Consider the following 18,203-nt stretch of genomic DNA (forward strand, 5'->3'; position numbering starts at 1 on the left):
TTAGCCCACACTGCCACCCCAGTTCAGACAAGGCCATATGCAAATCAGTCTGACCCTGTGCCTCATGGGAACAGTCCAGCCCTAACTGCCAAGCCATGTCTTCCCTGGACCGGAAACAAGCTTCCTAGGACCAGTTTCTGGCATTTCAGCCGTCTTCAGCCAGGCTTGCTTGAACCTAGTGGCAAAGTGAGCAAGGGACTCACGTCTGAGCATACCCTGCCAACTTATGGCGAACAAAGCAAAAACCAAAGAAAATGATGGACGGAGTGTTGACATTGCAAGCACTCACCCCCAGTCAACTGATCTGGGTTTAATCCATCACCGTTCTTTAGCCCACTCTGCCTCCCCAGTTCAGACATGGCCATATGCAAATCAGTCTGACCCTGTGCCTCATGGGAACAGTCCATCCCGAACTGCCAAGCCATGTCTTCCCTGGACCGGAAACAAGCTTCCTAGGACCGGTTTCTGGCATTTCAGCCGTCTTCAGCCAGTCTTGCTTGAACCCAGTGGCAAAGTGAGCAACGGACTCACGTCTGAGCATACCCTGCCAACTTATGGCGCACAAAGCAAAAACCAAAGGAAATGATGGACGGAGTGTTGAACATTGCAAATACTCACCCCCAGTCAACTGATCTGGGTTTAATCCATCACCGTTCTTTAGCCCACTCTGCCACGCCAGTTCAGACATGGCCATATGCAAATCAGTCTGACCCTGTGCCTCATGGGAACAGTCCAGCCCGAACTGCCATGCCATGTCTTCCCTGGACCGGAAACAAGCTTCCTAGGACCGGTTTCTGGCATTTCAGCCAGGCTTCTTGAACCCAGTGGCAAAGTGAGCAAGGGACTCACGTCTGAGCATACCCTGCCAACTTATGGCGAACAAAGCAAAAACCAAAGGAAATGATGGACGGAGTGTTGAACATTGCAAGCACTCACCCCCAGTCAACTGATCTGGGTTTAATCCATCACCGTTCTTTAGCCTACTCTGCCACCCCAGTTCAGACATGGCCATATGCAAATCAGTCTGACCCTGTGCCTCATGGGAACAGTCCTGCCCGAACTGCCAAGCCATGTCTTCCCTGGACCGGAAACAAGCTTCCTAGGACCGGTTTCTGGCATTTCAGCCGTCTTCAGCCAGGCTTGCTTGAACCCAGTGGCAAAGTGAGCAAGGGACTCACATCTGAGCCTACCCTGCCAACTTATGGCGAACAAAGCAAAAACCAAAGGAAATGATGGACGGAGTGTTGAACATTGCAAGCACTCACCCCCAGTCAACTGATCTGGGTTTAATCCTTCACCGTTCTTTAGCCCACTCTGCCATGCCAGTTCAGACATGGCCATATGCATATCAGTCTGACCCTGTGCCTCATGGGAACAGTCCAGCCCGACCTGCCAAGCCATGTCTTCCCTGGACCGGAAACAAGCTTCCTAGGACCGGTTTCTGGCATTTCAGCCGTCTTCAGCCAGGCTTGCTTGAACCCAGTGGCAAAGTGAGCAAGGGACTCACGTCTGAGCATACCCTGCCAACTTATGGCGAACAAAGCAAAAACCAAAGGAAATGATGGATGGAGTGTTGAACATTGCAAGCACTCACCCCCAGTCAACTTATCTGGGTTTAATCCATCACCGTTCTTTAGCCCACTGCCACCCCAGTTCAGACATGGCCATATGCAAATCAGTCTGACCCTGTGCCTCATGGGAACAGTTCAGCCCGAACTGCCAAGCCATGTCTTCCCTGGATGGGAAACCAGCTTCCTAGGACCTGTTTCTGGCATTTCAGCCGTCTTCAACCAGGCTTGCTTGAACCGAGTGGCAAAGTGAGCAAGGGACTCACGTCTGAGCATACCCTGCCAACTTATGGCGAACAAAGCAAAAACCAAAGGAAAAGATGGACGGAGTGTTGAACATTGCAAGCACTCACCCCCAGTCAACTGATCTGGGTTTAATCCATCACCGTTCTTTAGCCCACTCTGCCACCCCAGTTCAGACATGGCCATATGCAAATCAGTCTGACGCTGTGCCTCATGGGAACAGTCCAGCCCGAACTGCCAAGCCATGTCTGCCTTGGAGCGGAAACAAGCTTCCTAGGACCGGTTTCTGGCATTTCAGCCGTCTTCAGCCAGGCTTGCTTGAACCCAGTGGCAAAGTAAACAAGGGTCTCACGTCTGAGCATACCCTGCCAACTTATGGCGAACAAAGCAAAAACCAAAGGAAATGATGGATGGAGTGTTGAACATTGCAAGCACTCACCCCTGTCAACTGTTCTGTGTTTAATCCATCACCGTTCTTTAGCCCACTCTGCCACCCCAGTTCAGACATGGCCATATGCAAATCAGTCTGACCCTGTGCCTCATGGGAACAGTCCAGCCCTAACTGCCAAGCCATGTCTTCCCTGGACTGGAAACAAGCTTCCTAGGACCGGTTTCGGGCATTTCACCCGTCTTCAGCCAGGCTTGCTTGAACCCAGTGGCAAAGTGAGCAAGGGACTCACGTCTGAGCATACCCTGCCAACTTATGGCGAACAAAGCAAAAACCAAAGGAAATGATGGACGGAGTGTTGAACATTGCAAGCACTCACCCCCAGTCAACTGATCTGGGTTTATTCCATCACCGTTCTTTAGCCCAATCTGCCACCCCAGTTCAGACATGGCCATATGCAAATCAGTCTGACCCTGTGCCTCATGGGAACAGTCCAGCCCGAACTGCCAAGCCATGTCTTCCCTGGACCGGAAACAAGCTTCCTAGGACCAGTTTCTGGCATTTCAGCCGTCTTCAGCCAGGCTTGCTTGAACCCAGTGGCAAAGTGAGCAAGGGACTCACGTCTGAGCATACCCTGCCAACTTATGGCGAACAAAGCAAAAACCAAAGGAAATGACGGATGGAGTGTTGAACATTGCAAGCACTCACCCCCAGTCAACTGATCTGGGTTTAATCCATCACCGTTCTTTAGCCCACTCTGCCACCCAAGTTCAGACATGGCCATATGCAAATCAGTCTGACCCTGTGCCTCATGGGAACAGTCCAGCCCGAATTGCCAAGCCATGTCTTCCCTGGACCGGAAACAAGCTTCCTAGGACCGGTTTCTGGCATTTCAGCCGTCTTCAGCCAGGCTTGCTTGAACCCAGTGGCAAAGTGAGTAAGGGACTCACGTCTGAGCATACCCTGCCAACTTATGGCGAACAAAGCAAAAACCAAAGGAAATGATGGACGGAGTGTTGAACATTGCAAGCACTCACCCCCAGTCAACTGATCTGGGTTTAATCCATCACCGTTCTTTAGCCCACTGCCACCCCAGTTCAGACATGGCCATATGCAAATCAGTCTGACCCTGTGCCTCATGGGAACAGTTCAGCCCGAACTGCCAAGCCATGTCTTCCCTGGACCGGAAACCAGCTTCCTAGGACCGGTTTCTGGCATTTCAGCCGTCTTCAGCCAGGCTTGCTTGAACCCAGTGGCAAAGTGAGCAAGGGACTCACGTCTGAGCATACCCTGCCAACTTATGGCGAACAAAGCAAAAACCAAAGGAAATGATGGACGGAGTGTTGAACATTGCAAGCACTCACCCCCAGTCAACTGATCTGGGTTTAATCCATCACCGTTCTTTAGCCCACACTGCCACCCCAGTTCAGACAAGGCCATATGCAAATCAGTCTGACCCTGTGCCTCATGGGAACAGTCCAGCCCTAACTGCCAAGCCATGTCTTCCCTGGACCGGAAACAAGCTTCCTAGGACCAGTTTCTGGCATTTCAGCCGTCTTCAGCCAGGCTTGCTTGAACCTAGTGGCAAAGTGAGCAAGGGACTCACGTCTGAGCATACCCTGCCAACTTATGGCGAACAAAGCAAAAACCAAAGAAAATGATGGACGGAGTGTTGACATTGCAAGCACTCACCCCCAGTCAACTGATCTGGGTTTAATCCATCACCGTTCTTTAGCCCACTCTGCCTCCCCAGTTCAGACATGGCCATATGCAAATCAGTCTGACCCTGTGCCTCATAGGAACAGTCCTTCCCGAACTGCCAAGCCATGTCTTCCCTGGACCGGAAACAAGCTTCCTAGGACCGGTTTCTGGCATTTCAGCCGTCTTCAGCCAGGCTTGCTTGAACCCAGTGGCAAAGTGAGCAAGTGACTCACATCTGAGCCTACCCTGCCAACTTATGGCGAACAAAGCAAAAACCAAAGGAAATGATGGACGGAGTGTTGAACATTGCAAGCACTCACCCCCAGTCAACTGATCTGGGTTTAATCCTTCACCGTTCTTTAGCCCACTCTGCCATGCCAGTTCAGACATGGCCATATGCATATCAGTCTGACCCTGTGCCTCATGGGAACAGTCCAGCCCGACCTGCCAAGCCATGTCTTCCCTGGACCGGAAACAAGCTTCCTAGGACCGGTTTCTGGCATTTCAGCCGTCTTCAGCCAGGCTTGCTTGAACCCATTGGCAAAGTGAGCAAGGGACTCACGTCTGAGCATACCCTGCCAACTTATGGCGAACAAAGCAAAAACCAAAGGAAATGATGGATGGAGTGTTGAACATTGCAAGCACTCACCCCCAGTCAACTTATCTGGGTTTAATCCATCACCGTTCTTTAGCCCACTGCCACCCCAGTTCAGACATGGCCATATGCAAATCAGTCTGACCCTGTGCCTCATGGGAACAGTTCAGCCCGAACTGCCAAGCCATGTCTTCCCTGGATGGGAAACCAGCTTCCTAGGACCTGTTTCTGGCATTTCAGCCGTCTTCAACCAGGCTTGCTTGAACCCAGTGGCAAAGTGAGCAAGGGACTCACGTCTGAGCATACCCTGCCAACTTATGGCGAACAAAGCAAAAACCAAAGGAAAAGATGGACGGAGTGTTGAACATTGCAAGCACTCACCCCCAGTCAACTGATCTGGGTTTAATCCATCACCGTTCTTTAGCCCACTCTGCCACCCCAGTTCAGACATGGCCATATGCAAATCAGTCTGACGCTGTGCCTCATGGGAACAGTCCAGCCCGAACTGCCAAGCCATGTCTGCCTTGGAGCGGAAACAAGCTTCCTAGGACCGGTTTCTGGCATTTCAGCCGTCTTCAGCCAGGCTTGCTTGAACCCAGTGGCAAAGTAAACAAGGGTCTCACGTCTGAGCATACCCTGCCAACTTATGGCGAACAAAGCAAAAACCAAAGGAAATGATGGATGGAGTGTTGAACATTGCAAGCACTCACCCCTGTCAACTGTTCTGTGTTTAATCCATCACCGTTCTTTAGCCCACTCTGCCACCCCAGTTCAGACATGGCCATATGCAAATCAGTCTGACCCTGTGCCTCATGGGAACAGTCCAGCCCTAACTGCCAAGCCATGTCTTCCCTGGACTGGAAACAAGCTTCCTAGGACCGGTTTCGGGCATTTCACCCGTCTTCAGCCAGGCTTGCTTGAACCCAGTGGCAAAGTGAGCAAGGGACTCACGTCTGAGCATACCCTGCCAACTTATGGCGAACAAAGCAAAAACCAAAGGAAATGATGGACGGAGTGTTGAACATTGCAAGCACTCACCCCCAGTCAACTGATCTGGGTTTATTCCATCACCGTTCTTTAGCCCAATCTGCCACCCCAGTTCAGACATGGCCATATGCAAATCAGTCTGACCCTGTGCCTCATGGGAACAGTCCAGCCCGAACTGCCAAGCCATGTCTTCCCTGGACCGGAAACAAGCTTCCTAGGACCAGTTTCTGGCATTTCAGCCGTCTTCAGCCAGGCTTGCTTGAACCCAGTGGCAAAGTGAGCAAGGGACTCACGTCTGAGCATACCCTGCCAACTTATGGCGAACAAAGCAAAAACCAAAGGAAATGACGGATGGAGTGTTGAACATTGCAAGCACTCACCCCCAGTCAACTGATCTGGGTTTAATCCATCACCGTTCTTTAGCCCACTCTGCCACCCAAGTTCAGACATGGCCATATGCAAATCAGTCTGACCCTGTGCCTCATGGGAACAGTCCAGCCCGAATTGCCAAGCCATGTCTTCCCTGGACCGGAAACAAGCTTCCTAGGACCGGTTTCTGGCATTTCAGCCGTCTTCAGCCAGGCTTGCTTGAACCCAGTGGCAAAGTGAGTAAGGGACTCACGTCTGAGCATACCCTGCCAACTTATGGCGAACAAAGCAAAAACCAAAGGAAATGATGGACGGAGTGTTGAACATTGCAAGCACTCACCCCCAGTCAACTGATCTGGGTTTAATCCATCACCGTTCTTTAGCCCACTGCCACCCCAGTTCAGACATGGCCATATGCAAATCAGTCTGACCCTGTGCCTCATGGGAACAGTTCAGCCCGAACTGCCAAGCCATGTCTTCCCTGGACCGGAAACCAGCTTCCTAGGACCGGTTTCTGGCATTTCAGCCGTCTTCAGCCAGGCTTGCTTGAACCCAGTGGCAAAGTGAGCAAGGGACTCACGTCTGAGCATACCCTGCCAACTTATGGCGAACAAAGCAAAAACCAAAGGAAATGATGGACGGAGTGTTGAACATTGCAAGCACTCACCCCCAGTCAACTGATCTGGGTTTAATCCATCACCGTTCTTTAGCCCACTCTGCCTCCCCAGTTCAGACATGGCCATATGCAAATCAGTCTGACCCTGTGCCTCATAGGAACAGTCCTTCCCGAACTGCCAAGCCATGTCTTCCCTGGACCGGAAACAAGCTTCCTAGGACCGGTTTCTGGCATTTCAGCCGTCTTCAGCCAGGCTTGCTTGAACCCAGTGGCAAAGTGAGCAAGGGACTCACATCTGAGCCTACCCTGCCAACTTGTGGCGAACAAAGCAAAAACCAAAGGAAATGATGGACGGAGTGTTGAACATTGCAAGCACTCACCCCCAGTCAACTGATCTGGGTTTAATCCTTCACCGTTCTTTAGCCCACTCTGCCATGCCAGTTCAGACATGGCCATATGCATATCAGTCTGACCCTGTGCCTCATGGGAACAGTCCAGCCCGACCTGCCAAGCCATGTCTTCCCTGGACCGGAAACAAGCTTCCTAGGACCGGTTTCTGGCATTTCAGCCGTCTTCAGCCAGGCTTGCTTGAACCCAGTGGCAAAGTGAGCAAGGGACTCACGTCTGAGCATACCCTGCCAACTTATGGCGAACAAAGCAAAAACCAAAGGAAATGATGGATGGAGTGTTGAACATTGCAAGCACTCACCCCCAGTCAACTTATCTGGGTTTAATCCATCACCGTTCTTTAGCCCACTGCCACCCCAGTTCAGACATGGCCATATGCAAATCAGTCTGACCCTGTGCCTCATGGGAACAGTTCAGCCCGAACTGCCAAGCCATGTCTTCCCTGGATGGGAAACCAGCTTCCTAGGACCTGTTTCTGGCATTTCAGCCGTCTTCAACCAGGCTTGCTTGAACCCAGTGGCAAAGTGAGCAAGGGACTCACGTCTGAGCATACCCTGCCAACTTATGGCGAACAAAGCAAAAACCAAAGGAAAAGATGGACGGAGTGTTGAACATTGCAAGCACTCACCCCCAGTCAACTGATCTGGGTTTAATCCATCACCGATCTTTAGCCCACTCTGCCACCCCAGTTCAGACATGGCCATATGCAAATCAGTCTGACGCTGTGCCTCATGGGAACAGTCCAGCCCGAACTGCCAAGCCATGTCTGCCTTGGACCGGAAACAAGCTTCCTAGGACCGGTTTCTGGCATTTCAGCCGTCTTCAGCCAGGCTTGCTTGAACCCAGTGGCAAAGTAAACAAGGGTCTCACGTCTGAGCATACCCTGCCAACTTATGGCGAACAAAGCAAAAACCAAAGGAAATGATGGATGGAGTGTTGAACATTGCAAGCACTCACCCCTGTCAACTGTTCTGTGTTTAATCCATCACCGTTCTTTAGCCCACTCTGCCACCCCAGTTCAGACATGGCCATATGCAAATCAGTCTGACCCTGTGCCTCATGGGAACAGTCCAGCCCTAACTGCCAAGCCATGTCTTCCCTGGACTGGAAACAAGCTTCCTAGGACCGGTTTCGGGCATTTCACCCGTCTTCAGCCAGGCTTGCTTGAACCCAGTGGCAAAGTGAGCAAGGGACTCACGTCTGAGCATACCCTGCCAACTTATGGCGAACAAAGCAAAAACCAAAGGAAATGATGGACGGAGTGTTGAACATTGCAAGCACTCACCCCCAGTCAACTGATCTGGGTTTATTCCATCACCGTTCTTTAGCCCAATCTGCCACCCCAGTTCAGACATGGCCATATGCAAATCAGTCTGACCCTGTGCCTCATGGGAACAGTCCAGCCCGAACTGCCAAGCCATGTCTTCCCTGGACCGGAAACAAGCTTCCTAGGACCAGTTTCTGGCATTTCAGCCGTCTTCAGCCAGGCTTGCTTGAACCCAGTGGCAAAGTGAGCAAGGGACTCACGTCTGAGCATACCCTGCCAACTTATGGCGAACAAAGCAAAAACCAAAGGAAATGACGGATGGAGTGTTGAACATTGCAAGCACTCACCCCCAGTCAACTGATCTGGGTTTAATCCATCACCGTTCTTTAGCCCACTCTGCCACCCAAGTTCAGACATGGCCATATGCAAATCAGTCTGACCCTGTGCCTCATGGGAACAGTCCAGCCCGAATTGCCAAGCCATGTCTTCCCTGGACCGGAAACAAGCTTCCTAGGACCGGTTTCTGGCATTTCAGCCGTCTTCAGCCAGGCTTGCTTGAACCCAGTGGCAAAGTGAGTAAGGGACTCACGTCTGAGCATACCCTGCCAACTTATGGCGAACAAAGCAAAAACCAAAGGAAATGATGGACGGAGTGTTGAACATTGCAAGCACTCACCCCCAGTCAACTGATCTGGGTTTAATCCATCACCGTTCTTTAGCCCACTGCCACCCCAGTTCAGACATGGCCATATGCAAATCAGTCTGACCCTGTGCCTCATGGGAACAGTTCAGCCCGAACTGCCAAGCCATGTCTTCCCTGGACCGGAAACCAGCTTCCTAGGACCGGTTTCTGGCATTTCAGCCGTCTTCAGCCAGGCTTGCTTGAACCCAGTGGCAAAGTGAGCAAGGGACTCACGTCTGAGCATACCCTGCCAACTTATGGCGAACAAAGCAAAAACCAAAGGAAATGATGGACGGAGTGTTGAACATTGCAAGCACTCACCCCCAGTCAACTGATCTGGGTTTAATCCATCACCGTTCTTTAGCCCACACTGCCACCCCAGTTCAGACAAGGCCATATGCAAATCAGTCTGACCCTGTGCCTCATGGGAACAGTCCAGCCCTAACTGCCAAGCCATGTCTTCCCTGGACCGGAAACAAGCTTCCTAGGACCAGTTTCTGGCATTTCAGCCGTCTTCAGCCAGGCTTGCTTGAACCTAGTGGCAAAGTGAGCAAGGGACTCACGTCTGAGCATACCCTGCCAACTTATGGCGAACAAAGCAAAAACCAAAGAAAATGATGGACGGAGTGTTGACATTGCAAGCACTCACCCCCAGTCAACTGATCTGGGTTTAATCCATCACCGTTCTTTAGCCCACTCTGCCTCCCCAGTTCAGACATGGCCATATGCAAATCAGTCTGACCCTGTGCCTCATAGGAACAGTCCTTCCCGAACTGCCAAGCCATGTCTTCCCTGGACCGGAAACAAGCTTCCTAGGACCGGTTTCTGGCATTTCAGCCGTCTTCAGCCAGGCTTGCTTGAACCCAGTGGCAAAGTGAGCAACGGACTCACGTCTGAGCATACCCTGCCAACTTATGGCGCACAAAGCAAAAACCAAAGGAAATGATGGACGGAGTGTTGAACATTGCAAGCACTCACCCCCAGTCAACTGATCTGGGTTTAATCCATCACCGTTCTTTAGCCCACTCTGCCACGCCAGTTCAGACATGGCCATATGCAAATCAGTCTGACCCAGTGCCTCATGGGAACAGTCCAGCCCGAACTGCCAAGCCATGTCTTCCCTGGACCGGAAACAAGCTTCCTAGGACCGGTTTCTGGCATTTCAGCCAGGCTTCTTGAACCCAGTGGCAAAGTGAGCAAGGGACTCACGTCTGAGCATACCCTGCCAACTTATGGCGAACAAAGCAAAAACCAAAGGAAATGATGGACGGAGTGTTGAACATTGCAAGCACTCACCCCCAGTCAACTGATCTGGGTTTAATCCATCACCGTTCTTTAGCCTACTCTGCCACCCCAGTTCAGACATGGCCATATGCAAATCAGTCTGACCCTGTGCCTCATGGGAACAGTCCTGCCCGAACTGCCAAGCCATGTCTTCCCTGGACCGGAAACAAACTTCCTAGGACCGGTTTTTGGCATTTCAGCCGTCTTCAGCCAGGCTTGCTTGAACCCAGTGGCAAAGTGAGCAAGGGACTCACATCTGAGCCTACCCTGCCAACTTATGGCGAACAAAGCAAAAACCAAAGGAAATGATGGACGGAGTGTTGAACATTGCAAGCACTCACCCCCAGTCAACTGATCTGGGTTTAATCCTTCACCGTTCTTTAGCCCACTCTGCCATGCCAGTTCAGACATGGCCATATGCATATCAGTCTGACCCTGCGCCTCATGGGAACAGTCCAGCCCGACCTGCCAAGCCATGTCTTCCCTGGACCGGAAACAAGCTTCCTAGGACCGGTTTCTGGCATTTCAGCCGTCTTCAGCCAGGCTTGCTTGAACCCAGTGGCAAAGTGAGCAAGGGACTCACGTCTGAGCATACCCTGCCAACTTATGGCGAACAAAGCAAAAACCAAAGGAAAAGATGGACGGAGTGTTGAACATTGCAAGCACTCACCCCCAGTCAACTGATCTGGGTTTAATCCATCACCGTTCTTTAGCCCACTCTGCCACCCCAGTTCAGACATGGCCATATGCAAATCAGTCTGACCCTGTGCCTCATGGGAACAGTCCAGCCCGAACTGCCAAGCCATGTCTTCCCTGGACGGGAAACAAGCTTCCTAGGACCGGTTTCTGGAATTTCAGCCGTCTTCAGCCAGGCTTGCTTGAACCCAGTGGCAAAGTGAGCAAGGGACTCACGTCTGAGCATACCCTGCCAACTTATGGCGAACAAAGCAAAAACCAAAGGAAATGATGGACGGAGTGTTGAACATTGCAAGCACTCACCCCCAGTCAACTGATCTGGGTTTAATCCATCACCGTTCTTTAGCACACTCTGCCACCCCAGTTCAGACATGGCCATATGCAAATCAGTCTGACCCTGTGCCTCATGGGAACAGTCCAGCCCGAATTGCCAAGCCATGTCTTCCCTGGACCGGAAACAAGCTTCCTAGGACCGGTTTCTGGCATTTCAGCCGTCTTCAGCCAGGCTTGCTTGAACCCAGTGGCAAAGTGAGCAAGGGACTCACGTCTGAGCATACCCTGCCAACTTATGGCGAACAAAGCAAAAACCAAAGGAAATGATGGACGGAGTGTTGAACATTGCAAGCACTCACCCCCAGTGAACTGATCTGGGTTTAATCCATCACCGTTCTTTAGCCCACTCTGCCACCCCAGTTCAGACATGGCCATATGCAAATCAGTCTGACCCTGTGCCTCATGGGAACAGTCCAGCCCGAATTGCCAAGCCATGTCTTCCCTGGACCGGAAACAAGCTTCCTAGGACCGGTTTCTGGCATTTCAGCCGTCTTCAGCCAGGCTGCCTTGAACCCAGTGGCAAAGTGAGCAAGGGACTCACGTCTGAGCATACCCTGCCAACTTATGGCGAACAAAGCAAAAACCAAAGGAAATGATGGACGGAGTGTTGAACATTGCAAGCACTCACCCCCAGTCAACTGATCTGGGTTTAATCCATCACCGTTCTTTAGCCCACTCTGCCACCCCAGTTCAGACATGGCCATATGCAAATCAGTCTGACCCTGTGCCTCATGGGAACAGTCCAGCCCGAATTGCCAAGCCATGTCTTCCCTGGACCGGAAACAAGCTTCCTAGGGCCGGTTTCTGGCATTTCAGCCGTCTTCAGCCAGGCTTGCTTGAACCCAGTGGCAAAGTGAGCAAGGGACTCACGTCTGAGCATACCCTGCCAACTTATGGCGAACAAAGCACAAACAAAAGGAAATGATGGACGGAGTGTTGAACATTGCAAGCACTCACGCCCAGTCAACTGATCTGGGTTTAATCCATCACCGTTCTTTAACCCACTCTGCCACGCCAGTTCAGATCTGACCATATGCAAATCCGTCTGACCCTGTGCCTCATGGGAACAGTCCAGCCCGAACTGCCAAGCCATGTCTTCCCTGGACCGGAAACAAGCTTCCTAGGACCAGATTCTGGCATTTCAGCGGTCTTCAGCCAGGCTTGCTTAAACCCAGTGGCAAAGTGAGCAAGGGACTCACGTCTGAGCATACCCTGCCAACTTATGGCGAACAAAGCAAAAACAAAAGGAAATGATGGATGGAGTGTTGAACATTTCAAGCACTCACCCCCAGTCAACTGATCTGGGTTTAATCCATCACCGTTCTTTAGCCCACTCTGCCACCCCAGTTCAGACATGGCCATATGCAAATCAGTCTGACCCTGTGCCTCATGGGAACAGTCCAGCCCGAACTGCCAAGCCATGTCTTCCCTGGACTGGAAACAAGCTTCCTAGGACCGGTTTCTGGCATTTCACCCGTCTTCAGCCAGGCTTGCTTGAACCCAGTGGCAAAGTGAGGAAGGGACTCACGTCTGAGCATACCCTGCCAACTTATGGCGAACTAAGCAAAAACCAAAGGAAATGATGGACGGAGTGTTGAACATTGCAAGCACTCACCCCCAGTCAACTGATCTGGGTTTAATCCATCACCGTTCTTTAGCCCACTCTGCCACCCCAGTTCAGACATGGCCATATGCAAATCAGTCTGACCCTGTGCCTCATGGGAACAGTCCAGCCCGAATTGCCAAGCCATGTCTTCCCTGGACCGGAAACAAGCTTCCTAGGGCCGGTTTCTGGCATTTCAGCCGTCTTCAGCCAGGCTTGCTTGAACCCAGTGGCAAAGTGAGCAAGGGACTCACGTCTGAGCATACCCTGCCAACTTATGGCGAACAAAGCACAAACAAAAGGAAATGATGGACGGAGTGTTGAACATTGCAAGCACTCACGCCCAGTCAACTGATCTGGGTTTAATCCATCACCGTTCTTTAACCCACTCTGCCACGCCAGTTCAGACCTGACCATATGCAAATCCGTCTGACCCTGTGCCTCATGGGAACAGTCCAGCCCGAACTGCCAAGCCATGTCTTCCCTGGACCGGAAACAAGCTTCCTAGGACCAGATTCTGGCATTTCAGCGGTCTTCAGCCAGGCTTGCTTAAACCCAGTGGCAAAGTGAGCAAGGGACTCACGTCTGAGCATACCCTGCCAACTTATGGCGAACAAAGCAAAAACAAAAGGAAATGATGGATGGAGTGTTGAACATTTCAAGCACTCACCCCCAGTCAACTGATCTGGGTTTAATCCATCACCGTTCTTTAGCCCACTCTGCCATCCCAGTTCAGACATGGCCATATGCAAATCAGTCTGACCCTGTGCCTCATGGGAACAGTCCAGCCCGAACTGCCAAGCCATGTCTTCCCTGGACTGGAAACAAGCTTCCTAGGACCGGTTTCTGGCATTTCACCCGTCTTCAGCCAGGCTTGCTTGAACCCAGTGGCAAAGTGAGCAAGGGACTCACGTCTGAGCATACCCTGCCAACTTATGGCGAACTAAGCAAAAACCAAAGAAAATGATGGACGGAGTGTTGAACATTGCAAGCACTCACCCCCAGTCAACTGATCTGGGTTTAATCCATCACCGTTCTTTAGCCCACTCTGCCACCCCAGTTCAGACATGGCCATATGCAAATCAGTCTGACCCTGTGCCTCATGGGAACAGTCCAGCCCGAACTGCCAAGCCATGTCTTCCCTGGACCGGAAACAAGCTTCCTAGGACCGGTTTCTGGCATTTCAGCCGTCTTCAGCCAGGCTTGCTTGAACCCAGTGGCAAAGTGAGCAAGGGACTCACGTCTGAGCATACCCTGCCAACTTATGGCGAACAAAGCAAAAACCAAAGGAAATGATGGGCGGAGTGTTGAACATTGCAAGCACTCACCCCCAGTCAACTGATCTGGGTTTAATCCATCACCGTTCTTTAGCCCACTCTGCCACCCCAGTTCAGACATGGCCATATGCAAATCAGTCTGACCCTGTGCCTCATGGGAACAGTCCAGCCCGAATTGCCAAGCCTTGTCTTCCCTGGACCGGAAACAAGCTTCCTAGGACCAGATTCTGGCATTTCAGCGGTCTTCAGCCAGGCTTGCTTAAACCCAGTGGCAAAGTGAGCAAGGGACTCACGTCTGAGCATACCCTGCCAACTTATGGCGAACAAAGCAAAAACAAAAGGAAATGATGGATGGAGTGTTGAACATTTCAAGCACTCACCCCCAGTCAACTGATCTGGGTTTAATCCATCACCGTTCTTTAGCCCACTCTGCCACCCCAGTTCAGACATGGCCATATGCAAATCAGTCTGACCCTGTGCCTCATGGGAACAGTCCAGCCCGAACTGCCAAGCCATGTCTTCCCTGGACTGGAAACAAGCTTCCTAGGACCGGTTTCTGGCATTTCACCCGTCTTCAGCCAGGCTTGCTTGAACCCAGTGGCAAAGTGAGCAAGGGACTCACGTCTGAGCATACCCTGCCAACTTATGGCGAACTAAGCAAAAACCAAAGGAAATGATGGACGGAGTGTTGAACATTGCAAGCACTCACCCCCAGTCAACTGATCTGGGTTTAATCCATCACCGTTCTTTAGCCCACTCTGCCACCCCAGTTCAGACATGGCCATATGCAAATCAGTCTGACCCTGTGCCTCATGGGAACAGTCCAGCCCGAACTGCCAAGCCATGTCTTCCCTGGACCGGAAACAAGCTTCCTAGGACCGGTTTCTGGCATTTCAGCCGTCTTCAGCCAGGCTTGCTTGAACCCAGTGGCAAAGTGAGCAAGGGACTCACGTCTGAGCATACCCTGCCAACTTATGGCGAACAAAGCAAAAACCAAAGGAAATGATGGGCGGAGTGTTGAACATTGCAAGCACTCACCCCCAGTCAACTGATCTGGGTTTAATCCATCACCGTTCTTTAGCCCACTCTGCCACCCCAGTTCAGACATGGCCATATGCAAATCAGTCTGACCCTGTGCCTCATGGGAACAGTCCAGCCCGAATTGCCAAGCCTTGTCTTCCCTGGACCGGAAACAAGCTTCCTAGGACCGGTTTCTGACATTTCAGCCGTCTTCAGCCAGGCTTGCTTGAACCCAGTGGCAAAGTGAGCAAGGGACTCACGTCTGAGCATACCCTGCCAACTTATGGCGAACTAAGCAAAAACCAAAGGAAATGATGGACGGAGTGTTGAACATTGCAAGCACTCACCCCCAGTCAACTGATATGGGTTTAATCCATCACCGTTCTTTAGCCCACTCTGCCACCCCAGTTCAGACATGGCCATATGCAAATCAGTCTGACCCTGTGCCTCATGGGAACAGTCCAGCCCGAACTGCCAAGCCATGTCTTCCCTGGACCAGAAACAAGCTTCCTAGGACCGGTTTCTGGCATTTCAGCCGTCTTCAGCCAGGCTTTCTTGAACCCAGTGGCAAAGTGAGCAAGGGACTCACGTCTGAGCATACCCTGCCAACTTATGGCGAACAAAGCAAAAACCAAAGGAAATGATGGACGGAGTGTTGAACATTGCAAGCACTCACCCCCAGTCAACTGATCTGGGTTTAATCCATCACCGTTCTTTAGCCCACTCTGCCACCCCAGTTCAGACATATCCATATGCAAATCAGTCTGACCCTGTGCCTCATGGGAACAGTCCAGCCCGAATTGCCAAGCCATGTCTTCCCTGGACCGGAAACAAGCTTCCTAGGACCGGTTTCTGGCATTTCAGCCGTCTTCAGCCAGGCTTGCTTGAACCCAGTGGTAAAGTGAGCAAGGGACTCACGTCTGAGCATACCCTGCCAACTTATGGCGAACAAAGCAAAAACAAAAGGAAATGATGGACGGAGTGTTGAACATTGCAAGCACTCAACCCCAGTCAACTGATCTGGGTTTAATCCATCACCGTTCTTTAGCCCACTCTGCCACCCCAGTTCAGACATGGCCATATGCAAATCAGTCTGACCCTGTGCCTCATGGGAACAGTCCAGCCCGAACTGCCAAGCCATGTCTTCCCTGGACCGGATACAAACTTCCTAGGACCGGTTTCTGGCATTTCAGCCGTCTTTAGCCAGGCTTGCTTGAACCCAGTGGCAAAGTGAGCAAGGGACTCACGTCTGAGCATACCCTGCCAACTTATGTCAAACAAAGCAAAAACCAAAGGAAATGATGGACGGAGTGTTGAACATTGCAAGCACTCACCTCCAGTCAACTGATCTGGGTTTAATCCATCACCGTTCTTTAGCCCACTCTGCCACCCCAGTTATGACATGGCCATATGCAAATCAGTCAGACCCTGTGCCTCATGGGAACAGTCCAGCCGAACTGCCAAGCCATGTCTCCCCTGGACCGGAAACAAGCTTCCTAGGACCGGTTTCTGGCATTTCAGCCGTCTTCAGCCAGACTTGCTTGAACCCAGTGGCAAAGTGAGCAAGGGACTCACGTCTGAGCATACCCTGCCAACTTATGGCAAACAAAGCAAAAACAAAAGGAAATGATGGACGGAGTGTTGAACATTGCAAGCACTCACCCCCAGTCAACTGATATGGGTTTAATCCATCACCGTTCTTTAGCCCACTCTGCCACCCCAGTTCAGACATGGCCATATGCAAATCAGTCTGACCCTGTGCCTCATGGGAACAGTCCAGCCCGAACTGCCAAGCCATGTCTTCCCTGGACCAGAAACAAGCTTCCTAGGACCGGTTTCTGGCATTTCAGCCGTCTTCAGCCAGGCTTGCTTGAACCCAGTGGCAAAGTGAGCAAGGGACTCACGTCTGAGCATACCCTGCCAACTTATGGCGAACAAAGCAAAAACCAAAGGAAATGATGGACGGAGTGTTGAACATTGCAAGCACTCACCCCCAGTCAACTGATCTGGGTTTAATCCATCACCGTTCTTTAGCCCACTCTGCCACCCCAGTTCAGACATGGCCATATGCAAATCAGTCTGACCCTGTGCCTCATGGGAACAGTCCAGCCCGAATTGCCAAGCCATGTCTTCCCTGGACCGGAAACAAGCTTCCTAGGACCGGTTTCTGGCATTTCAGCCGTCTTCAGCCAGGCTTGCTTGAACCCAGTGGTAAAGTGAGCAAGGGACTCACGTCTGAGCATACCCTGCCAACTTATGGCGAACAAAGCAAAAACAAAAGGAAATGATGGACGGAGTGTTGAACATTGCAAGCACTCAACCCCAGTCAACTGATCTGGGTTTAATCCATCACCGTTCTTTAGCCCACTCTGCCACCCCAGTTCAGACATGGCCATATGCAAATCAGTCTGACCCTGTGCCTCATGGGAACAGTCCAGCCCGAACTGCCAAGCCATGTCTTCCCTGGACCGGATACAAACTTCCTAGGACCGGTTTCTGGCATTTCAGCCGTCTTTAGCCAGGCTTGCTTGAACCCAGTGGCAAAGTGAGCAAGGGACTCACGTCTGAGCATACCCTGCCAACTTATGTCAAACAAAGCAAAAACCAAAGGAAATGATGGACGGAGTGTTGAACATTGCAAGCACTCACCTCCAGTCAACTGATCTGGGTTTAATCCATCACCGTTCTTTAGCCCACTCTGCCACCCCAGTTATGACATGGCCATATGCAAATCAGTCTGACCCTGTGCCTCATGGGAACAGTCCAGCCGAACTGCCAAGCCATGTCTCCCCTGGACCGGAAACAAGCTTCCTAGGACCGGTTTCTGGCATTTCAGCCGTCTTCAGCCAGACTTGCTTGAACCCAGTGGCAAAGTGAGCAAGGGACTCACGTCTGAGCATACCCTGCCAACTTATGGCAAACAAAGCAAAAACAAAAGGAAATGATGGACAGAGTGTTGAACATTGCAAGCACTCACCCCAGTCAACTGATCTGGGTTTAATCCATCACCGTTCTTTAGCCCACTCTGCCACCCCAGTTCAGACATGGCCATATGCAAATCAGTCTGACCCTGTGCCTCATGGGAACAGTCCAGCCCAAACTGCCAAGCCATGTCTTCCCTGGACCGGAAACAAGCTTCCTAGGACCGGTTTCTGGCATTTCAGCC

This window comes from Triturus cristatus, chromosome 1_1, assembly GCF_964204655.1.
Source record: "Triturus cristatus chromosome 1_1, aTriCri1.1, whole genome shotgun sequence".
Lineage (NCBI taxonomy): Eukaryota > Metazoa > Chordata > Amphibia > Caudata > Salamandridae > Triturus > Triturus cristatus.